The 21,035-nt window shown below is 57.8% G+C and overlaps 1 protein-coding gene and 1 long non-coding RNA gene across 3 annotated transcripts in view; one reads left to right on the forward strand and one right to left on the reverse strand.

Moving 5' to 3' along the window:
• ADGRL1 (adhesion G protein-coupled receptor L1) overlaps positions 1-9,708 on the reverse strand; it is a 44,364-nt gene extending 34,656 nt beyond the window's left edge. For both annotated transcript variants that reach the window (XM_060145017.1, XM_060145016.1), the window contains exon 1: positions 9,286-9,708. The gene's annotated coding sequence lies outside the window, so the exon portion shown is untranslated. The remainder of the gene's footprint in view (positions 1-9,285) is intronic.
• An 809-nt stretch (positions 9,709-10,517) lies between these two features.
• LOC132518681 (uncharacterized) lies at positions 10,518-20,703 on the forward strand. The gene is made up of 3 exons (XR_009539929.1): positions 10,518-10,726; positions 16,451-16,626; positions 19,720-20,703. It is a non-coding gene; the product is annotated as an uncharacterized LOC132518681 (long non-coding RNA).
• The last annotated feature ends 332 nt before the right edge of the window (positions 20,704-21,035 follow it).

A 21,035-nucleotide genomic window follows, 5' to 3' on the forward strand; every position in this document is an offset into this window, starting at 1 on the left:
CTTTCAACTACAGGGTGTGGGGATCCAGCTGGGATCTCCAGTTTGCCAGAACCACCCACCATGCCAGGGGCAGCGGCTGACACCTCTGTGCCCCGTTCTGAGCACTGCATGCCTGTATCTCCTTTAATCCGCAGAAGAACTTAGTAAGGGGGTGGGGAGTGTATACCCACATTTTACACAAGAGGAAAGTGAGATCCCAGGGGCACCTGACTGGCAAGGGGTCTTTGAACCCCAGGCTGAGCATGGGGAGCTGGGGAGACCTGGGGGCCCTCGAGAGCTCCCTCCTCTGGGCCCCCACTGCATCTGTGTAAGCATCCTCAGAAGTGGACACGCCCACAGGGGTCAGGTGAGCCCCCACCTGTGTCTGTCCCCACCTCGAGCCTCAGAGGGCTTGAGTGGCCCCAATTTAACCCATGGGAAACAGGGCCCACCACCCTCTGAGCCCCAGGTGTGTCGGACCCCCAGGTCACGTGGGCCGCCCACGGGTCCCACACCTGCCTCCGGGTTTGCCTGAGCCCCACATCAGTTTCGAGTCAAGGGGCGGGTGCAGTGGGGTCCCAGGGCCGGGTGACACGGCCCAGGCTCTGTCCTCAGGTGCCCTGGCATGGGGCAGGGGAGGGTGGGTGATAGGAGAAGAACCAGCTGCTGGAGGAGGGGAGGCACTGCTAGCTTGTCCTCGAGTGAGGTTGCCATGGCAACCCTCAGTGCTTGAGTGGGTGGGAGTCTGAATGTTCTGGGCCCCTCAACACAAGCTTCCTGCCTCTTGCTCCGTCCCAAGCAGCCTTGAGTCTTCCCCAAACCCAGCAGCCCAAGAGCCCAGCTCCACAGGCCCACCTCCTCCAGGAAACCCTTGGGCATGGCAGAGTGGGTAACCAGCAGGCCCTGGGATAGGTCCAAGGACTTGGCTCCTGGGTGTCAATCTGCTGTGTGATCTCGGGCCAGGCTCTTGGTCTCTCTGAGCCCATTTCCCCATCCCTACTCTGGGACTAACAGACTTCCCTCACAGAGACGGAGCAAGTGCCCAGAGAGTATCCGTCACATAACCTCCTTCAGGAAGGGGGCTGTGGGCTCAGGGAGGGCAGGGTCCCCACCAAACCCTCAGCTCCACCCCCTCATCTACCCATATCTCAGCAGAGGGCAGCCCAGTCCTCCCAGGCACTCAAGAACCATACAGATATCCTGGACCCCTCTTCTCCTCTCATCACTACAGCAGCTCCTGCATCTCCTTCTTCAGAATCTGCTCACTTTCTCCTGACTCCTTGGTCCCCTCCCTGGTCCAGCCCTGTCGCCTCCTCCCCTGTCTCCCAGCTCTCCACCCTTGCTGCCCAGTCTGTTCCACATACAGCCACCAGAGGGCGGCCGTGAGCACCCCGAGTCTGGGCACATCCCTCCTCTGCTCAGAACCTTCCAAGGCTCCCACCTCACTCAGAGCAAAAGCCAAAGCCCTTCCTCGGCCCACAAGGCCCTGCACACTCTGCCCTGTCCCCTCCCTACCCTCACCTCTTTACACTTTCCCCCTCGCTCACTAACACCAGGCACAGTCCTCTCTCAGGGCCTTTGCACTGGCCAGTCCCTCCTCCCCAGATAGCTGCAGAGCTTCTCCCTTGCCTCCTTCAGGTCTTTAGGCAAACGCTGCTGGCTCTGGGAGGCCCTGCTGGCCCCAGCACTCTTGCATCCTGCTCTGGCTTTATTTCTACGTGGCCCTCATCGCTAGCATGCCAGCCACGCGTTTTACTTATTTGCTTATTATCTCTCTCCCACTAGATGCCGGGGCCACAGGGTGGGGTTTGTCCGTCTTGTAAATTTTAAAAGGTCGCTCTAGCTGCCAAGTGGCACTGGACTGCAGGGGGTGGGACCATTCAAAACCTCCCCTTCTCCCTGGATGCCTCCTCCCCGGTCTCCCCCGTCTATCTGCTACTCCCACCCCTTCCAATCTCTACCCTGCAGCCAGCGTGATCTTTGCAAAATGAAAACCCAATCACATCCCTCCCTGCCTACAGTCCTCCATGGCTCCCTATTGCCTCAGAGGCCTCAACATGGCATTTCAGGCCCTGGTCTCCTGCTACCTTCTCATCACCTTCTCTGCTCTGGCCTATCCTCACCCTCCACATCTCTCTCTCACATACCCAGAGGACTCCTGCCCTCTGTCCCTTCTTCCTCCAAAAGGCTCTGCCTGCCAGGACTGTGTTGGTCCCTCCTGTACCCACACTAGCGGCACACTGGGGCTCCACATTTTACTCCCCTAATTGGACTTGGGCTCTCTGCAGCTGAAAGTCTATCCCACCAGGGAAAGTTCCATCGTGGGTTGGCCTGGCTCTCTGCTGCATGCCCAGCCCTGGGCAAGGAGAGGGTTCTTGTTAATTTGTTTAATGAACAAAGACGAAACAGACCCATAGAAGAGGTTGTCCATTCAGTGGATAGTTACCTAGCTCCCACCTGGTCACAAGTGCTTTGGAGGAAAATAGGCTTGTAGGGGAGAGAGAGAGTGGAGGGGGTATGCATGGGTGCAAATGTAGATGGGGTGGTCAGGGAACACCTGGCCAAGAAGTTAACATTTTAGCAAAGGTCTCAAGGAGGGGAGCCATCTAGGTATTGGAGAAAGAGTATCCAGGCAGTGGGAACAGCATATGCAAAGGCCCTGAGGTAGGAACGTGCTGAAGTGTGGCTTTGGCCCAGTGAGTGAGGGGAGAGAGGGAAGAGGTGAGGGCGGGTTTACAGGGCAGAGCTAGCAGGGCCTGTGGGAGCGAGGTGGGAGCCGTGGAGGTTCTGAGTGGGGACAAGACGTGCCCTGACTCGGGTACTCACAGACTCCTGCTGGCAAGGGGAGATCAGACTGTGTATGTGAGGAGGGGTGTTGCTGAGAGCAGAGGGTGCTTCCCACCCCCTCCCTCTTTGTTTCTCCAGGTCCACACTGCTGTCAGACCCAGAAACCTGCAGTTTCCCCCCCCCCTCCCCTTCCAATCTATCATCTACTAAATCATGTCAACTCTGTCTCGAAAGCCCCACACGGGTCCATCTCTAATGTCTCGAGGCCTCCACCTGGGCCTTCACCTTGACAGCTGTGGCGGCCTCCTACCCACACTGGCCTCTCCACTACCCACCCCTGCCCCACCCACCCGCCCTCTGCAGTTCTCTCCTACAAAGCAAGCCAGAGGGAGCGCATGCTAAACATTCCAACCGTGTCTCATGGGCCTTGACCCCTTCACAGGCCTCCCCAGCCCCGTGGACAGGTAGAAACGCAAACCCACAAACAGTCCTTCAGCCCCCAAGACCGGCATTCTCTCTCCCCACCTGGCCAGGAAATGTCTTTCCTTCCACCACCACCCCCCGCCCCGGAGCCACCCCTTTTCTTTCTGACCTCAGGGCAGGTTCCTCCCTCTCACAAACTCTCCCTCTCCTCCACTTTATCCCTCTTTCCCCTACAGATCTTAGCTGGGAAGCCCCCTCCACCAGGAAGCTCTCCCTGACTTGCAGGCCAACCGGGCACTTCTCTGACGCTCCTCGCCACAGTGGGTTGGTACCATGGTGGCCTGTGGTCCACTTCCACCCCAAGGTGTTCCCTGACTGGCCACAAGTCTCGCACTCACTCCAGGCATGCAGAGCAGTGCTGGCTCCCATGGGAGCCAGGGCCTGAGGCAGAGCGCATGGAAGAAGGCTCTGGGGCCCTCTGCTACCACCAGACTAGCAGCGAAAGGGCAGAGACCAGAGGGATGGGGAGACGGTGCTCCGCAGGGCAAGAGCGAAGAGGCCCTGGGTCTCAGGGCCCTAGGTTCAAATCCCAGCTGTGCCCACTTTAGGCTGTGTGACGAGCCCCCCACCTCCCTCCTCTGCATTGTCTCTTCCCCCGGGAAACGGGTTGAAAGTCTCACAACAGTGGTTATGGAGCTTAGAAGTGATACCCAGCAATCCTACGCGTCTCTTTTAGAGCACGTACTGTGTACCAGGCGCTGATCTAGGTGCTGGAGAGACAACCATGCACGAGCCAGACACGAAGAACAAACACTAAAGAGATCAATCCCGTGACGTACTAGTGTTGTGTGTATGTGTGTGTGGGGGTGTCATGCAATCTTAAATACGGTGATGGGGAAAGGCTGGGCATGTCAGCAAAGCTCTGGGAAGCTGAGGGAGGAGCCACAGAGGTGCCCAGGGAGGAGAGGACTCGTGCAAAGGCCGGGGCTGGCCGGGGCCTGCCATGCTTGAGAACCAGTGAGGGAGCGAGTGCAGGGGAGTGGGAGGAGGTGAAAGGGACAGACAGCACCAGACTTGCCCCCAGTGGGGCTGTCCCTCTGCTGATGAGGGTACATCCAAGGATGCCCTGACCTCCACCACCAGGGGCAATGGGGCGGGAGGGTGGTGGTGCTCCAGGGTGGGGGTTGGGTACCTATGGCCTGGACACTGCCCACAGCCAACGGGCTAAAAATGGTTTTGCCACTTTCAAAGGGTTAAGAAGAGGGAGAAGAAGACTGGTAAGCCCGCCAAAGTCTCCAGTACTTGCTGTCTGGGTCTTCACAGGGGGACTTTGCCGACCCCGATCTAGAGCAGTGCTACTCACCTGGGAGGGCGCACAATTTTGCTCCTCCTCCCAGGCTGTTTGGCAATGTCTGGAGACGTTTTTAGGTGTCACAACTGGCGGGGGTGGGGGGCGGGGGGGGATGCTCCTGGTATCTAGAGGGTTGAGGCTAGGGATGCTAAAATGTCCTAGGAGGCACAGGTCACTCTCCCTGCCAAGAATGACACAGCCCCAGCGTCAGGAACGCCACAGCTGGGAGACCTGCCTGGGGTCCCTCACCTGTCTGCACCACCTCCCCCATCCTGGACAGGAGTAACCACCTGGTTGCCTGGCCCACCGGGTATTTTTAGCCTCTGAGGGAGAGGCCCTGGCTATTTTTAGCTTTGGGGGGGTGGGCAAGGCTATTTTTAGCCTGGGTATCTATTTATTGCAATTTTTATCTTCCCCAAATTTTGGAGTTGGGGGGAGGGTGGCAGGGGGGCGTCTACTTGGCTAATTCCCCAGCGCCGGGACAGACCACTGAAACAAGGGTGGGGCGTGAGAGAGAGCCTGGGTTAGTGTTCCCACAAAGGAGGGGTTGCTCAGTCCTTGACCATGGCACTCCTACCCCTGGCAAGGGCAGGGGGGCCCCACATTACCCTCCAGCCTCTAAACCCTATATGCATGCAGCCCTGCAGGGGAGCCGCCTGCCCACACTGATACCCTCACACACAAAAGCACCCATGAGGCCACTTCAGGGAGAGGCCTCACAGGTGTCTTCATGGGACAGGTGCAGAGCTGGCCTGGTCTGGCCCCTGGTGGGTAGCCCTGGATCCCCCAAAGGGACCGGGGTCGATGGGGAGCCCTCACTGTGCAAAGCCTGGGGGGAGTCCCCTGGGGGTCTCCAGTCCTTTGAGAGGCCCCCTCCCACTTACTCAGCTAAGAGTTCTTGAGCACCTACTGTGGGCCAGGCATAAGTCTAGGCACCTGACATCCGAAAGCAAACCAAGTAACATATTCCCTGAGCACTTGGATCCTGGTCGGGGAGACAGACGATAAACAGGCACAATATATCAGGAAATCACAGAGTGTGCGAAAAGCCATCCGCGCGACGGAAAGTCAGGAGGCGGGTGGGAGGCTGCAATTTTAAACAGGTTGCATGGGTAAAGGTTACTGAGGAGGTGACATCTGAAGCGGGTGAGGGAACAAAGTCTTTGCAGATGTCTGGCTGAGGGGTCCAACTGAAGGAGCGGCCAGTGCAAAGGTCCTGGGGTAGGACTGCGTTTAGGAGCGGTGAGGAGAGAGCGGGTGAGGGGGAAGAGGTGATAGGGAAGGTCATGCAGGTTTGGACCACAGGACACCCCACGGGATTGGGATGTGCTAGGGGCTGCTGTTTTCCGAGTCAAGGGCTGCCTCTCCCCAGCTGGGACACTGGCCCTTCTGGATGGGGAGACACAAGCCTTCTCCCCCACTGCTACAACAGAAGCCCCTTGACTGAAATTGCTTTTGTCACCGGACTGTGTGCTCCCTGAGGACAGGACTGGGGCACTGTCCCCACGGCGTCCCCAGCACAGCGCCTAGTGAAAAGACACTTGGCAAATATCCACAGATTTCATGAAAAGGTGCACCCAGCCTCGCTCCAAGGAGCCCTACATACATACACCTGGGAGCATGCCTGCAGGGGCCCACAAGATGCAGAGAGCTGCTCACACACGGAAACACACACACACACACACTGCCAGCCCCTCTGCAAAACTCACAAACACGAGTACAGAGGAACCCTTACGAACATAGGACCAGCCTGTCGGACACGTGGCCGGCTGCACACAGGCTCGTCCAGGTCACCATCCCAATCACACAGAACGGGTATACACACAGGTGCGCACAGATGTGTTAACAGAGGACTGGATTCCAGGGGCAGTGGGAGCCACTTCCAGACCTCTGTTCAGCGGCCCCCTCCCACCTGGGACCCCACTTTCTGTTTCATCAGGGTGGCCGAGGCGAGAGCTGGGAGGCGTGCCGGTGTGGTCAGGTCCAGCTCCGGACCCAGGGAACCCCCATCTCAGAGCATCCCCCCCACCCCGCCCCCCGCCTCCCTGGAGGGTCTGGAGGAGGGGAAATGTCTGGCGTCTGGAAATTGAATCCTCAAGGAGCCCACACAGAAACCAGAGCCTCCTGTGTGTCCTTGGCCACACGTCTGGCTGGAGAGGTAGGAGGGGGCAGAGACTGAAAACTTCAGCTCCCCGTGGCCAGAGGGTGGGGACATCGGGGATCCCTCTCCTCCTGTTCTCCATCACGGGCACCCATTCTGGGGCCAAGCAGCACAGCCTCCTGGGATCGGCACCCCCACCCCCAGATGCCCAGGCTGGGGCTGAAGCGCCACACTCTCTCCTGCCAGCCTGGGCGCCCAGGGAGGACGCAGATGCCAGGCGCAGGCAGCAGGCAGCCCCGCACATGCAGGTGGACCCCAGGCCGGGACCAGATCGCTTGATGCGAACAGACTCCAGAGCGGCCAGGGCGCCCGCGGGCCCCTCCCCCACTGGCCGGCAGGGTCCTCCTTGGGCCCCCCCAGGAGAAGAGGCTGGCTGGGAATAGAAACCAGGCTTCGAGTCTCCCGCGTTCCACCTCCTCCCTGCAGGCCCCACAGCCCAGATGCGCTGGTCCCCAGCTATCTGCCCTCCCCCAACCCCAGGCATCGTCTCCACGTCCAAGGGCAGACATAGCACAGGTGATCCTGCCTTAGGCCAGCTCCCCACCAGTGGATGTTGGGATGGGCACCCCCTGGAGTGAGGGAGGGCCTGGTAGGGCACTGGAGAGCAGGAGTAACAAGCATGGGGTGAGCTAAGGCCCCGTGGGAGGTCAATGAGGAAGAAGAAGGTGGCAATGCCAGCAGGGGGGCCGGGCACTCACATGTGAGCACACACGTATGTGCTCGGTGCGTGGGGGCCACTCTTGCCAGCCAGGGATCGAATTGGTTCCCTTTTCTGCTTTCCAGATGATTTTTCATCTCTGTAATTAATGGGCAAGTCAGTTCTGAACAGCATGGCAGGCAAATTACTAGTTAGGAAGATCACGGATAACTTTCTCGATATGATAATGAAAGTTGTATTCCTTCTCTTAGTCTTCCTGTGTTCATCCTACTTTTAAGTAATACGTTTGGCATTAGCGGGAAGGGAGTGGGGAGGTAGGAGAAGTCACCTGCCCCCAGAGCTGGGGCCTGACCCAGGCCGACCCGGAGTCCTGAGCCCCTGGCCATGGAGCAGATGGAGAGGATGAGAGACGGGGACCCTCCGTGGGGCACCCTGACACCCCGATGACCGATTCAGGGCATCAGGCCTAGGAGACCACGTGGAGGGCAGGGAGCCCCCAGGCTGCTAGCCAGGGTGAAGGAGTTGGGACTGGGGTCGGGTTACAGGCTTATGCCGGTCCTTGGGTGCTGGAGAGGGGAGCAGAGATCAACGGCCTCTCCCCAAGGAGGATTGAGATCCACAGGCCGAGAGCAGATAGCCACTCTCAAGCGTAGTACCCCACACCTATCCTCACACTCCATCCCCGTCTCCTCGATGACTCCTGAAGCAGCTAAGAGAACAGGGCAAGCAGAGAGAGGGAGAGAAAGAGAAAGAGGCGGAGAGACAACCAGCCATCTTGGTAGCCATTTTGAACCCCTCCCCCTGCTTCCCCTGCACACCACATGTTTGGAGGTGGGCAGCGGAACCCAGGCCCTGGGTCCTGCAGAAGCCAGGAGGAAAGGGGGCCCCGTTCTCAAGGCTGGGACGGAGGGACACCCACTCAGCTGCCATGACTGTGGGAGGGAGAGGTGGGGGAGGGAGGAGTGGACTGCGGGGGAAGGTACAGTGAGGTGCTGGGTAGGGATGGGGCTGGGTGCTGACCGAGACTGGGAGACTAGGGACAGGGATGTGCGTGCGGGGTGTGTGCAGGCAGGGGGCTGGCTGTCTTCAGATGGGTGCCAGAGGTGCACTGGGGAAATGCCTGTGGGGCCACTTTTTGGCCAGGGCTGGAGCACACACAGCGCTGCCCACCCTCTTCTGCACGGACTCCGGTCACAGGACCCTCAGATGGAAAGATGACAGTTGAAACCCCCAGGCTTTACCCAGTGAACACCTGGGAGAGAGGGAGGGCTTGCTCTCAAAGCCCGAATCAGGGTGGATTAAACCCAACAGCTTCCCACGCTTAACCGGGTACCGCGGAGGGAAGATGCTCTCGGTGGCTACAGCCGGCCAGACACCCAGACAGACCCCTCCCCATCCCCCGCGCCTCTGCCTCCCGGAGAAAAACAACCCCCAGCCCGGCATCCTGCGGTGCCAGCCCCCAACGCGGCTCCTCTGGGGGCCGGGGCCCGCGCGCGGCGCGCACACGCACCCTCTCCGCTCACACCCAAACACCTACACAAACAGGGCGCCAAGCACCCGCGCGCACACGCACCGGGGACACGCAGGCACCGCCGCGCCGCTTCCCCACAAAGGCTGGCGCGCGCGCGGGCACACGCAGCCACGCGCGGGCACACTCGCGGTCCCCTCCCCCCACCGGGCACCCCGCGGCCGCGCATCCGCACCCCCGACACTCCATGGGGGCTGCCCCTCCCGGTCCCCTGGCCGGTGCGGGTGAGGTGCAGGCCGCCCTCGATTCTCCTCGCGCTCCTGTGCGGTGACCCGCGGCTCCAGCATCCCCTCCCCCTTCCCGGCTAGCACAGGCCTCGGCTCCCACCCTCCCTACCTCGGCCCACACACCTGGCCCAGGTACGGCCTCCCCCTCGCCCTGGGCCCGCAGACACTCACCTGTCCAGCGCCGCTCCGGGGTCGGCTTTGCGCGTCTCTCCTGCGGCTCCGCGAACCCAGGCCCCCCGCCCGGCACATCTCCCGGAACCGGGGCGGGGGTTAAACGGGCGAGGGTTGGCGGGGCCCAGCACCACCGCCACCAAACAAAAATTAAAATTAAAAAAAAAAAAAAAGCGGATTACACAGTTCCAAAGGCGGCCCCCTCGCGGCAGCGGAGACTCGGGGCTGGGGGCGACCGGGTCCGCGCCCCTCCCAAGGAGGGAGGCGGCGGAGCGGGGGCGGTGTCAAAGCTCCGGGGGCTGGGGCGAGGCGGAGCCCCCCGAAGAGGCGCTAGCAGCTGCCCGCATCTCCCCCGCAGCTCCGCGGCCCCGACGGAGGCTGCACGTGTGCGCCCAGGCGACTTCCCAGCCCCCTCCGACGGTGGCAGCCGAGGGGTTAACGGGGCAGCTGGGGCGCCCCTGCAGCCCCCCGCCGCCCGGCGGCGCCGCTCCGGGGCCCGCGGGGCCCCATCCGCCGGGGCCTTCTCGGCAGACGGCGGGGCGGGGGCGCCGCAGCGACTACAGCTCCCGCGCCGACGGCTCGGGCTCCCCGCAGTGGCCGCAGGGGGCTCGGATAGGGGGCGGGCGCCGCGGAGCTTGAGGGGGGGCGCGGCTGTAGGCAGGCGAGGCGGTGTCGCGCCCCCGAGGTGGCTGAAGGGGGGGCGCCCAGCCGGGCCCGTGGGCACCGCAGGACGCGCGGACAGAGCCGGCGCCGGGCACCAGCAATGACAAGCCGCCTGCTCACCCCTCTCTCCGGCGCACCAGCTCCAGGAGGGGGGCGCGGGCGCGCATAAAACGCGGCGCGGAGCCGCCGCCCAGGACCGGCCGCAGCAACCTGCCCGAGCGCACCGGGGGCCGGCCCGAAAACCCGGGATGGATTTTACTCCCCTTCACCCCCTCTAGCCCCTCTGGAAAAACGGGGAGAGGGAAGGAGACGAGCTGGATCCCAGCATTGGAACGGGAAGTGGGGGAGGGGAGACAAGCTCAAGGAAGACCCGGAGCGGATTTTGCCCGTAGCGAAGTAACGGAAAGGCGCCGAGCCCGGTGAGGGGAGAAATGGGAGAGATCTGGAAGGGGTATGCAAAACCCGGGTTGGATTAGATAGAGATGGGAGGAACGAAGGGAGCTGCGACAGGGCCAAATGCACCCGGGGCACGCAAATTTCGGGCCGGATTCTTCCTCGGGAGACGGAGTAATGCGTCATGCCTAATGCAGTGGGAACAAGCAAGACCTGGCCTAGAGTTCCCAGACCTGGGCTCGCAGGGGGCTCCAGGAGGGGGCTGCTTAGCGGCTGAGGCGCGTGGGCCGTCTTCCTGGCAGCTACGTGCAAGAAGGAGGGGCAAAAGGAGGGATGGACTCGAACACGAAAGGATCCGGAGCGGTGGCTGCACCGAAGCGGGCAGGTAAAAGCGGTTTCACAATCCAGGGGTGATGCGGAGGGAATGCAATGAGGAGGCCGCTACCCTGGGAGACCAGACCTACAATGAAAGGCGAGGGAGGGCCGCAAAGCCAGGACTGGAATATGCGGGATGGGACAAGACCCCCAGCAAAAGATCCCTGGCAACTGGACAAGGGCTTGGAGCTGACCGGGCCGGAGGAGCGGGGAGGGGGTGGTGGTGTTAGGGGGAGGTTAGTATCTATATAAACACCTCAAACGTCTCGCTTTGGGAGGGGGTCGGGGGAAGGGAGAAAAAAATTGAATTTTAGGTTCTCGGCAAGAGCAAAAACTCGGTACGGATTTCCACAGCCTAGCAACTGCACTGCAGCCGGTGGACTTGAAGAAGTAGGGCAAGGAACCAGCGTGTTCCTAGGCATCTGGCCGAGTGAGGCGAGGGGCAGGTTTCAGACTGAGGCTACCGAAGGGAGCCCTGCACCGCTCCCCCACCCCGGGGTGGGGAAGACAGTCCGACTTGGCTTAGATCCCCGGAGCCAGAGCTGTGACTGCCAAGACCCACAGTGGGGACTATAAAACCGGGTCCCGGGCCAAAAATAGGCACTTGGGCAGAACAGACAGCTCAGTGCAAGGTGGGGGCTGAGGAAAAACTGGAGGGGGGTGGCAAGGATCCTTGAGGGGGGCGGGTACGGGAAGGTCCTGAGAGGTAAGATCCGGTGAGGATCTCGGGAGAGCGAACCTGGAAGCCTGGCATTTTATGAAAGATGGGTGCAACGCGAAGACTGATGGGTGGGGAGGAGCAAATCCCTGGCTTGGATGTTCGGGGAAGGGAGTCCATCCAAGGGAGGCCTAAATAGTAAACCGGCCAGTTCATACAAAGTCCGGGCTGAATCTTGGCAGACACAGAGCGGGCAACAGTGGGGGGAGTAGGGCAGACAAGTCCCGATCTGGATTATAGAGGAAGGGGACTGGCTGAGGATCGGGAGGGGGCAAACCCTTGCCTCTACCTCCAGGGAAGAGAATGCATGATCACCCCAACTTGGCTCTGCAGAATGGGTGAGGAATCGGGAAAGAGTGTGGAAGTAGCAGCGGGGCAGGTGGCAGCGTGGTAAATACACAACACTTGGGGCAGGCTAAGATGGGAACTGTGAATATCTAAGAAAGCCTAAAGGGAACATCTGCAAGTGAATTAACCTGTCCTCTGAGAATCCCTTCCCAGAAGCCTGTCCTGGTGGCTGTGGCTGGATTTAGGGAAAGGCAGAGACTCCAGACTTCCAGGCTGGCTGGGTAACCAGGGGCTACCTCTAAGGCACCCACCACCCTCCGCCCCCTGCTGTGGGCAGCCATCGTTTCAGGGCAGGGATTCTTACAGCCTGGAACCTGGGCCAAATCCAGCCCCCAAACTTCAGGGGTGGACAGAGTAGGTGGGCTACCTTTGTTCCTCCTTCACACCCAGGGTTCCCTGGCTGCAGACTTTGGGCCTTAAGTCTGGGTGACCCGGCCCATCAGCTGGATCTGAGGGACCAAATACGTATGAAGTTGAGGTTGGTGGCTGCGGAAAGGTTGCACCAACCATCTGTGGTTGGTGCGATACCAGGATGGGAGGATGGGGGAGGTTCCACGTCTCCACACATCAATTTCCCACTTTGAGGCATCTCGACAGCACCTGGTAGGACCCACGGAAGGCTTTGGGGTGCTGGGGAGAGGGGGCGGTGCCACAGGGGCCAACCAGGAACCCTCCCCCCACATCTACACAGTCAGCTTTCTATAAACCCAGCAGGACTGAAAGGGGGAAGAACGTGCATCTCAGGGAAAGCTGAGCATCTCCAGAGCCCTCTGGCTCCAAGCCTCCTCCCACCACTCCACCCTCCGGTCCTAAGCAGTCCACCCACCTCCCTCTGTGGAGCAACCCTGGGAATCTATGAGGGTGCCTGGGAGATGGCTCTAACTTGCATTCTTCAGTGGCTGCGAGAGGCAGTGTCTTTAACTTATATCAGAGTAAGGAGTGACATGCTTTAAGAAACCCCCGGCTCAGTTTGGAAAAATCCTGGCCAGGACGCCCTCCCAGCCCCTCCTATTTCTCCCAAAGCCCGTGGTCAGCGGAGCACCCCTGGTCGTGGCCGGGATCAGTTCACTAGCCTCCATTCCATCTCGGTTTTCTGGCCCCTCGGGCGAGGGGCTCACGAAGCGAAGGATAAGTAGAGGCTGGGGGCGCGAAACAGCCCCAGCGCCTCTTCTCTCCCAAGACCCTGGGCTGCGCAGTCGCAGTGGAGGCCGCGCCAGCAGCCCGGCTCCGGAAACTAACGCGTCCGCGCGCGCGCGCAGTCTCGCCCGGGCTCTGAGTGCCCAGCACTGCGCGTGTCCGTCCCCGCGCCCAGGACGCCCTACTTCCTACTACCAGGGCGCTCCTCGCTTCGGGCATCCTACCTTGTGCCTCGGGATTCCCACGCCCAGCGTGACCCGCGCCTTGGATACCCAACGTCCTGTGCATCCTGAGCCTGGACGTCCCACTCTTCTCTGCACCCTGTGCCAGCAAACCCCCGCACCCAGGTTGCCCCACGCCTAGGACACGCCATGTAGCGATCCCCCGGCGTCTTGGAGACCCTACATTCTGCGCACCTAGCACCTGGGGCACCCTGTACTCAGACGTGGGTGGCTCTTTTCACCTGTGCCCTCTGCCCTCGCCCTGTGCCCTCCATGTGTGATGTGCCCACTGCTTCAGGCTCTTATGCTGACCGTCCTGGGCGCTGCGATCCTCCACCCTCCCCTGTCCCCAGTGCTCTGTGTCCTCTGTCTCAGGCCTGGCGCCCTCAGTCATGGGTGTCCTACCTTGGGTTCCTTAGGTCCGGTGTGTGGCGGGGCTGGGGGGTGGGTGAGGGGCGCAGACCCAGAACACGTGCGAGGGGGGAGCGGGGCTTGGGGTTGGGGATGAAACACGTTCGTTCCTGGATTCAGGAACAACGCTCAGACCTCCACTGCCCAGCAGGCGTCCCCAGCCCGGCTTTTCCTAGAGCCCGCTCGGCACAGGATGTACAACCCTGAGGGTCTTCTCATCATTCGGTTCGTGTATTCATTCCTTCCATTTATTCTTCAAACACAGAGGACCCCTGACAGCCTTCAGTGTGGCCGGGTGCTAGGTGCTGAGAATGCCCTAGTGGCCTGGCAGCAGGACTGGAGGCCCTCTCAGGGTGCATCCCCATCCCGTGGGTAAGACAGCTACAGAAAGCACGATGGAAGCAGCTCTGGAAAGTGAGCAGGGGGCTAGGGTAGTGGATGGTGAATCTGTCCAAGCCTCGAGGGGTGGATGGGTGGGGTTCTGTGTGCCCCTGGCTCTCCTGGAAGCTCCCTGTACCCCCATCTTGGGCAGTGACTGAGCCCCGTTCTGTCCTATGCCTTCACTCAAATGAAAAGCCAGGTAAAGTGGTCTCAGAATTGAGCTGGCGGGATATTGCGTGGGCGGGGATTAATTCCAACTGCTGTGTTTGGGTGTGGGGGGAGGTATGCATTCAGTCAACAAGCATGTATTGGGCTTCCCTGGTGGCGCAGTGGTTGAGAGTCTGCCTGCTGATGCAGGGGACACATGTTCGTGCCCCAGTCCGGGAGGATCCCACATGCCGCGGAGCGGCTGGGCCATGAGCCACGGCCGCTGAGCCTGCGCCTCCGGAGCCTGTGCTCCGCAACGGGAGGGACCACAACAGTGAGAGGCCCGCGTACCACCAAAAAAAAAAAAAAAAAAAAAAGACAAGCATGTATTGAGCACCTGCTAGGTGCTGGGGGCACAGCAGTGAACAAGGGAGACAAGCTTCTCTGTTCTTGGGGCTGACATTCCAGTCAGGAAGACAGATGAGAAATCAGACAAAAGATACAGGGTGTCAGATGATGATAAGTGCTATGGAAGAAAATTAAGGAAGGAAGACAGAAATTTTAGATAGAGGAGGTCAGGGAAGACCTCACTGAGAAGGTGGTATTTGGGTAAAGACCTGAAGAGATGGGAGGAGTCATGGGGAGATCTGGGGGAAGGGGGTTCCAGACAGAGGGAACAGCCCATGTAAGGGTCCTGAGGCAGAAACATGCTAAGTGTTCAAGGATCCATGAGAAAGCCTGTGTGGCTGGAGGGAGGGAGTAAGGGCAAAAGGAGGAGGAGGTGAGGGTAGGGAGGTAATGGGCCAGATCGTGCCGGCCTAGTGTGCTTTGGGGAGAACTGATTTTTGCTTGGAGTCAGCTGGGAGCAATGGGAGATTCTGAGCAGAGGAGGGATGTGCCCTGACTTAGATGTTCACAGGTGCCCTCTGGCCCTGGTGGGGGAACAGAGTGTGGGGGTCAAGGGCAGAAGCTGGGGGACCAGGGAGGAGGCGACTGCACTGGTCCAGGTGATCAATACTGGGGTAGGAGCAGGGAGGTGACAGGAGGTGAGCACCGGGTGGATTCTGGGTGTACTTTGAAGGTGGAGCAGATATATGGGAAGTGGGATGCAAGGGAAAGAGGCAGGTCAAAGCCTGTGGCCTGAGCACCTGGAAGGATGGAGACCCTCGAAGGAGGGGTGGTTTTGGAGGTTAGATCCAGGAGTTACGTTTGGTTTAATAGATATTCAAGTGGAGGTGTCTGAGTAGGTGACTGAGGAGAGACCCAGGCTGGCTGAGAAGTGGACCGAGTCTCATTTAGTCTTTATTTTTTGGCTTTTTAAAACAGCTTTTTTGAGGTATAATTCACATATCATACAATCTACTAGTCTTTTTTTTTTTTTAATGGTTATCTTTATTGTTTTTTATTTTTTGCTGCACTGCATGCAGGATCTTAGTTCCCTGACCAGGGAAACCTGTGCCCCCTGCAGTGGAAGCATGGAGTCTTAACCACTGGACCACCAGGGAAGTCCCTCATTTACTATTAATGATCTCCCCGTGAGGTAGTTACTTTCTCCCCATGTTACAGAAGGGAAAACTGAGGCTTGCCCAAGTAGTTAAAAAAATTGAAGTCAGCTTCTGAGTAGGACTGCCTGACCCAGGACCTCGCTTGGAGCCGCTGCCCTGCTACTCAAGTGTTGGTGGTCGCCTGGCTCCCAGCCTCCCTCTGGCTCATCCATTCATCCTCAAACACCAACAGATGGAGGAAGCGAATACTAAGCTCCAGACAGGGCAAGCACTGGGAGGAAGCGAATGAGGCACTTCCTGGGCCACAAAAGAGGATGTCAAAAAAACTCAGCGATCAAGAAAAATAATATTGCAATGCAATAGTTAAGAAACCCAAAATTCATGTAAAAAATCCACACTGACCAAAAGAATCAACTTTTAAAATAAAGGCAGGGCCTTCCCTGGTGGCGCAGTGGTTGAGAGTCCGCCTGCCGATGCAGGGGACACGGGTTCGTGCCCCGGTCCGGGAAGATCCCACGTGCCGCGGAGCGGCTGGGCCCGTGAGCCATGGCCGCTGAGCCTGCGCGTCCGGAGCCTGTGCTCCGCAGCGGGAGAGGCCACAACAGCGAGAGGCCACAGCAGTGAGAGGCCCGCGTACCGCAAAAAAAGAATAAATAAAGGCAGGATCAATATGAGTGCCGTATGGAGCCACACTGGAGCCTGAGGGGAAAGGGAACGTTGGGAAAACTGGTGCTATCTTTTTATTGAAGATTTTGACATTTTGTTCATCATGAATTTTTGCATGAATTTTTATTTTTTTTTTAAGTATTGCATTAAAATATGCTTTCTCTTTTTTTGCCTCACCCTGGTCCTGACACTGGTTCCAGGCCCTGTTTTGGAAGCTGACGGTATGATGGTGAATAAGAGACACAAAGTCACTGTCCTCCTGGAGCTTGCACTTTACTGGGGAGGCTGGTGATTCACTAGTGACAAGAAGAAAATTTCAGAACGTGAACAATTCTATGAAGGAAAAAGCAATGAAGAATCATGAGATGGGATGTGGGTGAGTATGATTTAGGCTAAGGTGGCTGGGAGGGTTGTGCATGTGGAGACATTTGAGCTGAGACCTGAAAACGGAAAGGAGCTCATCATGTGCAATCTGGGGGAAGGGTGTTCCAAGAAGAGGAAACAGTAAGTGCAAAGGTCCTGTGGTTGGAACAGACAGGACAATTTGAAGAGCAAGAGGGCCAGCTTGGTGGGACCACCAGACACAGCCTGAGAGGCTGTAGGGAGGGTCTGGATTAGATTCTCAGTGACAGAAGGAGCTAAGGGAAGACTATGATCAGGGGGATGGCATGGTCTTATTTGAACATGTAACAGATCATAGGATCAATAAATACAACATAGAATTACCATATGACCCGGCAGTTCCACTCTTAAGTAAGTACCTAAAAGGATTGAAGACAGGTACCCAAATAGATACTTGTACACCAGCGTTCACAGCAGCACTATTCACAGAAGTTTGAAGATGGAAACAACCCAAATGTTCATCAGTGGTTGATCAGATAAATAAATGTTGTATAATCATTATTCACCCGTAAAAAGGAATGAAGTTCTGATACATGCTACAATGGGGGTGAACCTTGAAAACATTATGCTGAGTGAAAAAAAATCAGACCTAAAAGGTCATGTATTGTATGATTCCATTGATATGAAATGTCCAGAACCAGCAAATCCATAGAGACAGAAAGCAGATTGGCGATCGCAAGGGGCTGGAGGAGGGGGGAGGGCAAGTTATTGCCACTGGATACAGAGGTGCCTTTTGGGATGATGAAAATGCCTTGGAACTAGATAGAGGCGATGGTTGTACAACGTTATAACATTGTGAATGTACTAAATGCTACTGAATAGTTCGCTTTAAGATGGTTAGTGGTTAATTTTGTGTTTTGTGAATTTTACCTCAATTAAAACAAAATTATAGAGAGGATTTGAGAGGGAGCCGGGAGACTGGGGAGATGGATTTCACAGTCAATGCAGGTGAGGGCAATGGAGGCCTGGAACAGGATGCTGGGGAGAAGTGGTCAGATTTGAGGCATAGGGTCAGAGCCAACAGGACGCCCTCCCTCCATGCACCCCCTCCCCCATCAGGACTACTCAAATGTCACCTCTTTTTTTTTTTTTAAGAGGTTGGGGGTAGGAGTTTATTAATTAATTAATTTATTTTTGCTGTGTTGGGTCTTCGTTTCTGTGCGAGGGCTTTCTCTAATTGTGGCAAGTGGGGGCCACGCTTCATCGCGGTGCGCGGGCCTCTCACTATCGCGGCCTCTCTTGTTGCGGAGCATAGGCTCCAGACGCGCAGGCTCAGTAGTTGTGGCTCACGGGCCCAGTTGCCCCGAGGCATGTGGGATCCTCCTAGACAAGGGCTCGAACCCGTGTCCCCTGCATTGGCAGGCAGATTCTCAACCACTGCGCTACCAGGGAAGCCCGGGAAGCCCTCAAATGTCACCTCTCGATCACGCTATTGAAAACTGCAAACACTCCACCATCCTCACTCCCGGAAGGCAAGAGTCCAGGAAGCCTCCCCCGTCCTGTCTGACCAACAGCAGGCAGACAGCAATGGTGGTCCATTCCCACCAACTGGGAGGGGAGGCCAGTTGGGCTGCGCTTCCCTCCCCGGCCGCTAGGGGCCGCTGCCCCGCTGCTCTGTGGCCGCCAGGTGAGGAGGCCCCGCCTCTTCTCCACCAGGTGCGCTGGAGGCAAGTCCCAGGGGCCAGGGGAGGAGGGTGAAGGGCGCAGGGCCGGGGGAGGAGTCCGGGGTGAGGGGACGAAGTGCGGGTGAAAGGAGAGAGCTGAGCGTGTCCGACTTGGGGGCTGCTGAAAGTGGGGGAGAAAATAAAGCCATGGGGAGGTTGGAGGAGTCAGGTAAGGAGCAGAAGGCGATGGCTGGCTGAGTGCTTGGGAGAGAGGAGGGGTGAGGAAGGAAAGCTGAGGGGTCTGGCCGAGGGCGGGGGTGGGGGGTGGAGGTGGGGGACTACCGAGGGCGTAGAGCACAGTTGGTGGAGGGAAGACAGGTGAGGAGTCAGGGAGAGTCCTGGAGGTGAAGGACGTGACTGGGGGACATTTTGACAGTGCATGGGCCGCTGGGATAGTTGGGGGGTGGGCCTGGCCTGTGAGAAATTAAGGATCCCAGGGAAGGGGCCCTGCATTTTGCCAGCCATTGCTGGTATAGACTGTGGGGGGGGGGACGGGCGAGGAGGGTAGTTTCTCAGGCCTTGACCCCTAGGGCCAGCAATGGGGAATGAGCTTCTGAGGAGTGATGTGTGCATGTCAAGCTCTGCCTAGGAACCCAGCTTCCTCCTGCAACCAGGCAGGAGGGCTCTCCCTCTCTCTTCTTCATGCCCCATGCCCCATGGCCAGTATTCACTGTGCATTGAGTTGGGCGGTGGGCAAATGAAGGAGACAGATGCAGTCCTTCTTGACTGGGAACTGGTAAGGAATCCACGATGTGAGGGATGGAAGACAGTTAGGGGCTGTGGGAGAGTTCAAGCTGGAAGTGCTACCCAGCCAGGGGGCTCAGAGAAGGTTGCCCTGGGGAAGTGACCTGTAAGCAGACAGCAGGAGTCCACCAGCTGAAGATAGAAGACCATGGTGGTCTGGGCAGAGAGGAGGTTCTGAGGATGTTGCCAAGAAAAATGCCAGCAGGGTCCAGGCTGCAGTAGGGCAGGAGGAAGGTAAAAGGTGCTTCCCGAACTTGCATGAGCCCAGGACAGGGGCCTCAATGCCGGATGCCGACAAGGGAAGACAACCAGAAATGCGGCAGGTGTGAGGTAGCGAGGAGGGAAGGTGACAGCTGTGGGGAGCTGGATATGCACCCCCTTTTAAGCCGGCAGCCGCTTGCTACCACTCAGCTTCAGCTGAGAGCTACTACATGGGAAGTCAGGCTCGGAATTGACAGAATAGATTCTTCAAGAGAGAAGTCAGGGGTTTTGTGCAAAATTCCCTGAGCTTGAACTCTCACAGACTGATCTACTAATTGCTGTCAATTGCTCTGACCCAGCAATTCCATTCTTGGGTTTATTCTCAATGGGAATGGGAGCTTCTGCCACCAAAAGTCACATACATGAATGTTCATAGCAGATTCATTCACCATCGCCAGATGCTGGACACCGGCCATGTGACCATCGACTGGCAAATGGAAAATTCATTGGTGTATACTCATTCAATGGAATATGGTGCAGCAATGAAAAAGAACAAAGTATGGGGACTTCCTTGGTGGTCCAGTGGTAAAGAATCCACCTTACAATGCAGGGGATGCAGGTTCCATCCCTGGTGAGGGAACTAAGATCCCACATGCCACGGGGTAGCTAAGCCCGTGTGCCACAACTACTGAGCTTGGGCGCCTCAACTAGAGCCCGCGTGCCGCAAACTACAGAGCCCACGCACTCTGGAACCCATGCGCCACAACTACAGAGCCCACATGCCCTGGAGCCTGTGCACCACAACTACAGAAGAGAAAACCCACATGCCACAACTAGAGAGAAGCCCGCGCACCACAATGAAGAGCCCACACGCCACAACGAAAGATCCCGCATGCCTCAACGAAGATCCTGCATGCTGCAACTGAGACCCGACGCAGCCAAAAAGAAAAGAACAAGGTACGAACTCATACACAGCCCTGGGCATGAGGCACATGACACAAATAGGGTTCACTGCATGATCCCATTCCCGTGACCCTCAAGGATGGGCAGAAGTAATCCGTGGAGTCGGGGGAGCCCAGTGTCTCCTAACTTTGGACCACTGACATCTGGGGCTGGACGATTCTTTGTTGTAGGGGGTCTATCCTGTGCATTGCAGGATGTTGAGACGCATCCCTGGCCTCTCCCCACTAGATGCCAGTAGCATGTGCTAGCTGAGATAAATGTCCCTTGTGGGACGGCGGACACAACCACCTTCAGGTGAGGATCACTGGGAAAGTGATATTTTGAGGCAAGGCACTCACCCCATAGTGGCCTTGGGGAGCTCTCGAGGGACTGGCAAATTCTATATCTTAAGCTATGGTGGTGATCAGGGTGGAACATATTTTCAAAATTCAGAACTGTATTTTAGAAGTATGTGCTTCACAATAAAGGAGTGAACCCTACCACATGAATGACCCTCAAAAACATGATGCTGAGTGAGAAAAGCCAGACACAAAAGGCCACAGATTACATGACTCCGTTTATATCAAATGCCCAGAAGAGGCAAAGCCACAGAGACAGAAAACAGATTAGTGGTTGCGGGGGGTGGGGGTGAAGGGAGGGGGTCATGGAAAGTGGCTGCTGATGGGTCCGGGGTTCCCTTTGGGGTGATAGGAATGTTCTGGAATTAGATACTGGTGATAGTTGCACAACACTTGAATATACAAAAATGCACCGAAGTGTACACTTTAAATGGTTCATCTTAGGTGAATTTTAACCTCAAAAAGAAATTATG

The sequence above is a fragment of the Lagenorhynchus albirostris genome, chromosome 3 (genome assembly GCF_949774975.1).
Source record: "Lagenorhynchus albirostris chromosome 3, mLagAlb1.1, whole genome shotgun sequence".
NCBI classification, from domain to species: domain Eukaryota; kingdom Metazoa; phylum Chordata; class Mammalia; order Artiodactyla; family Delphinidae; genus Lagenorhynchus; species Lagenorhynchus albirostris.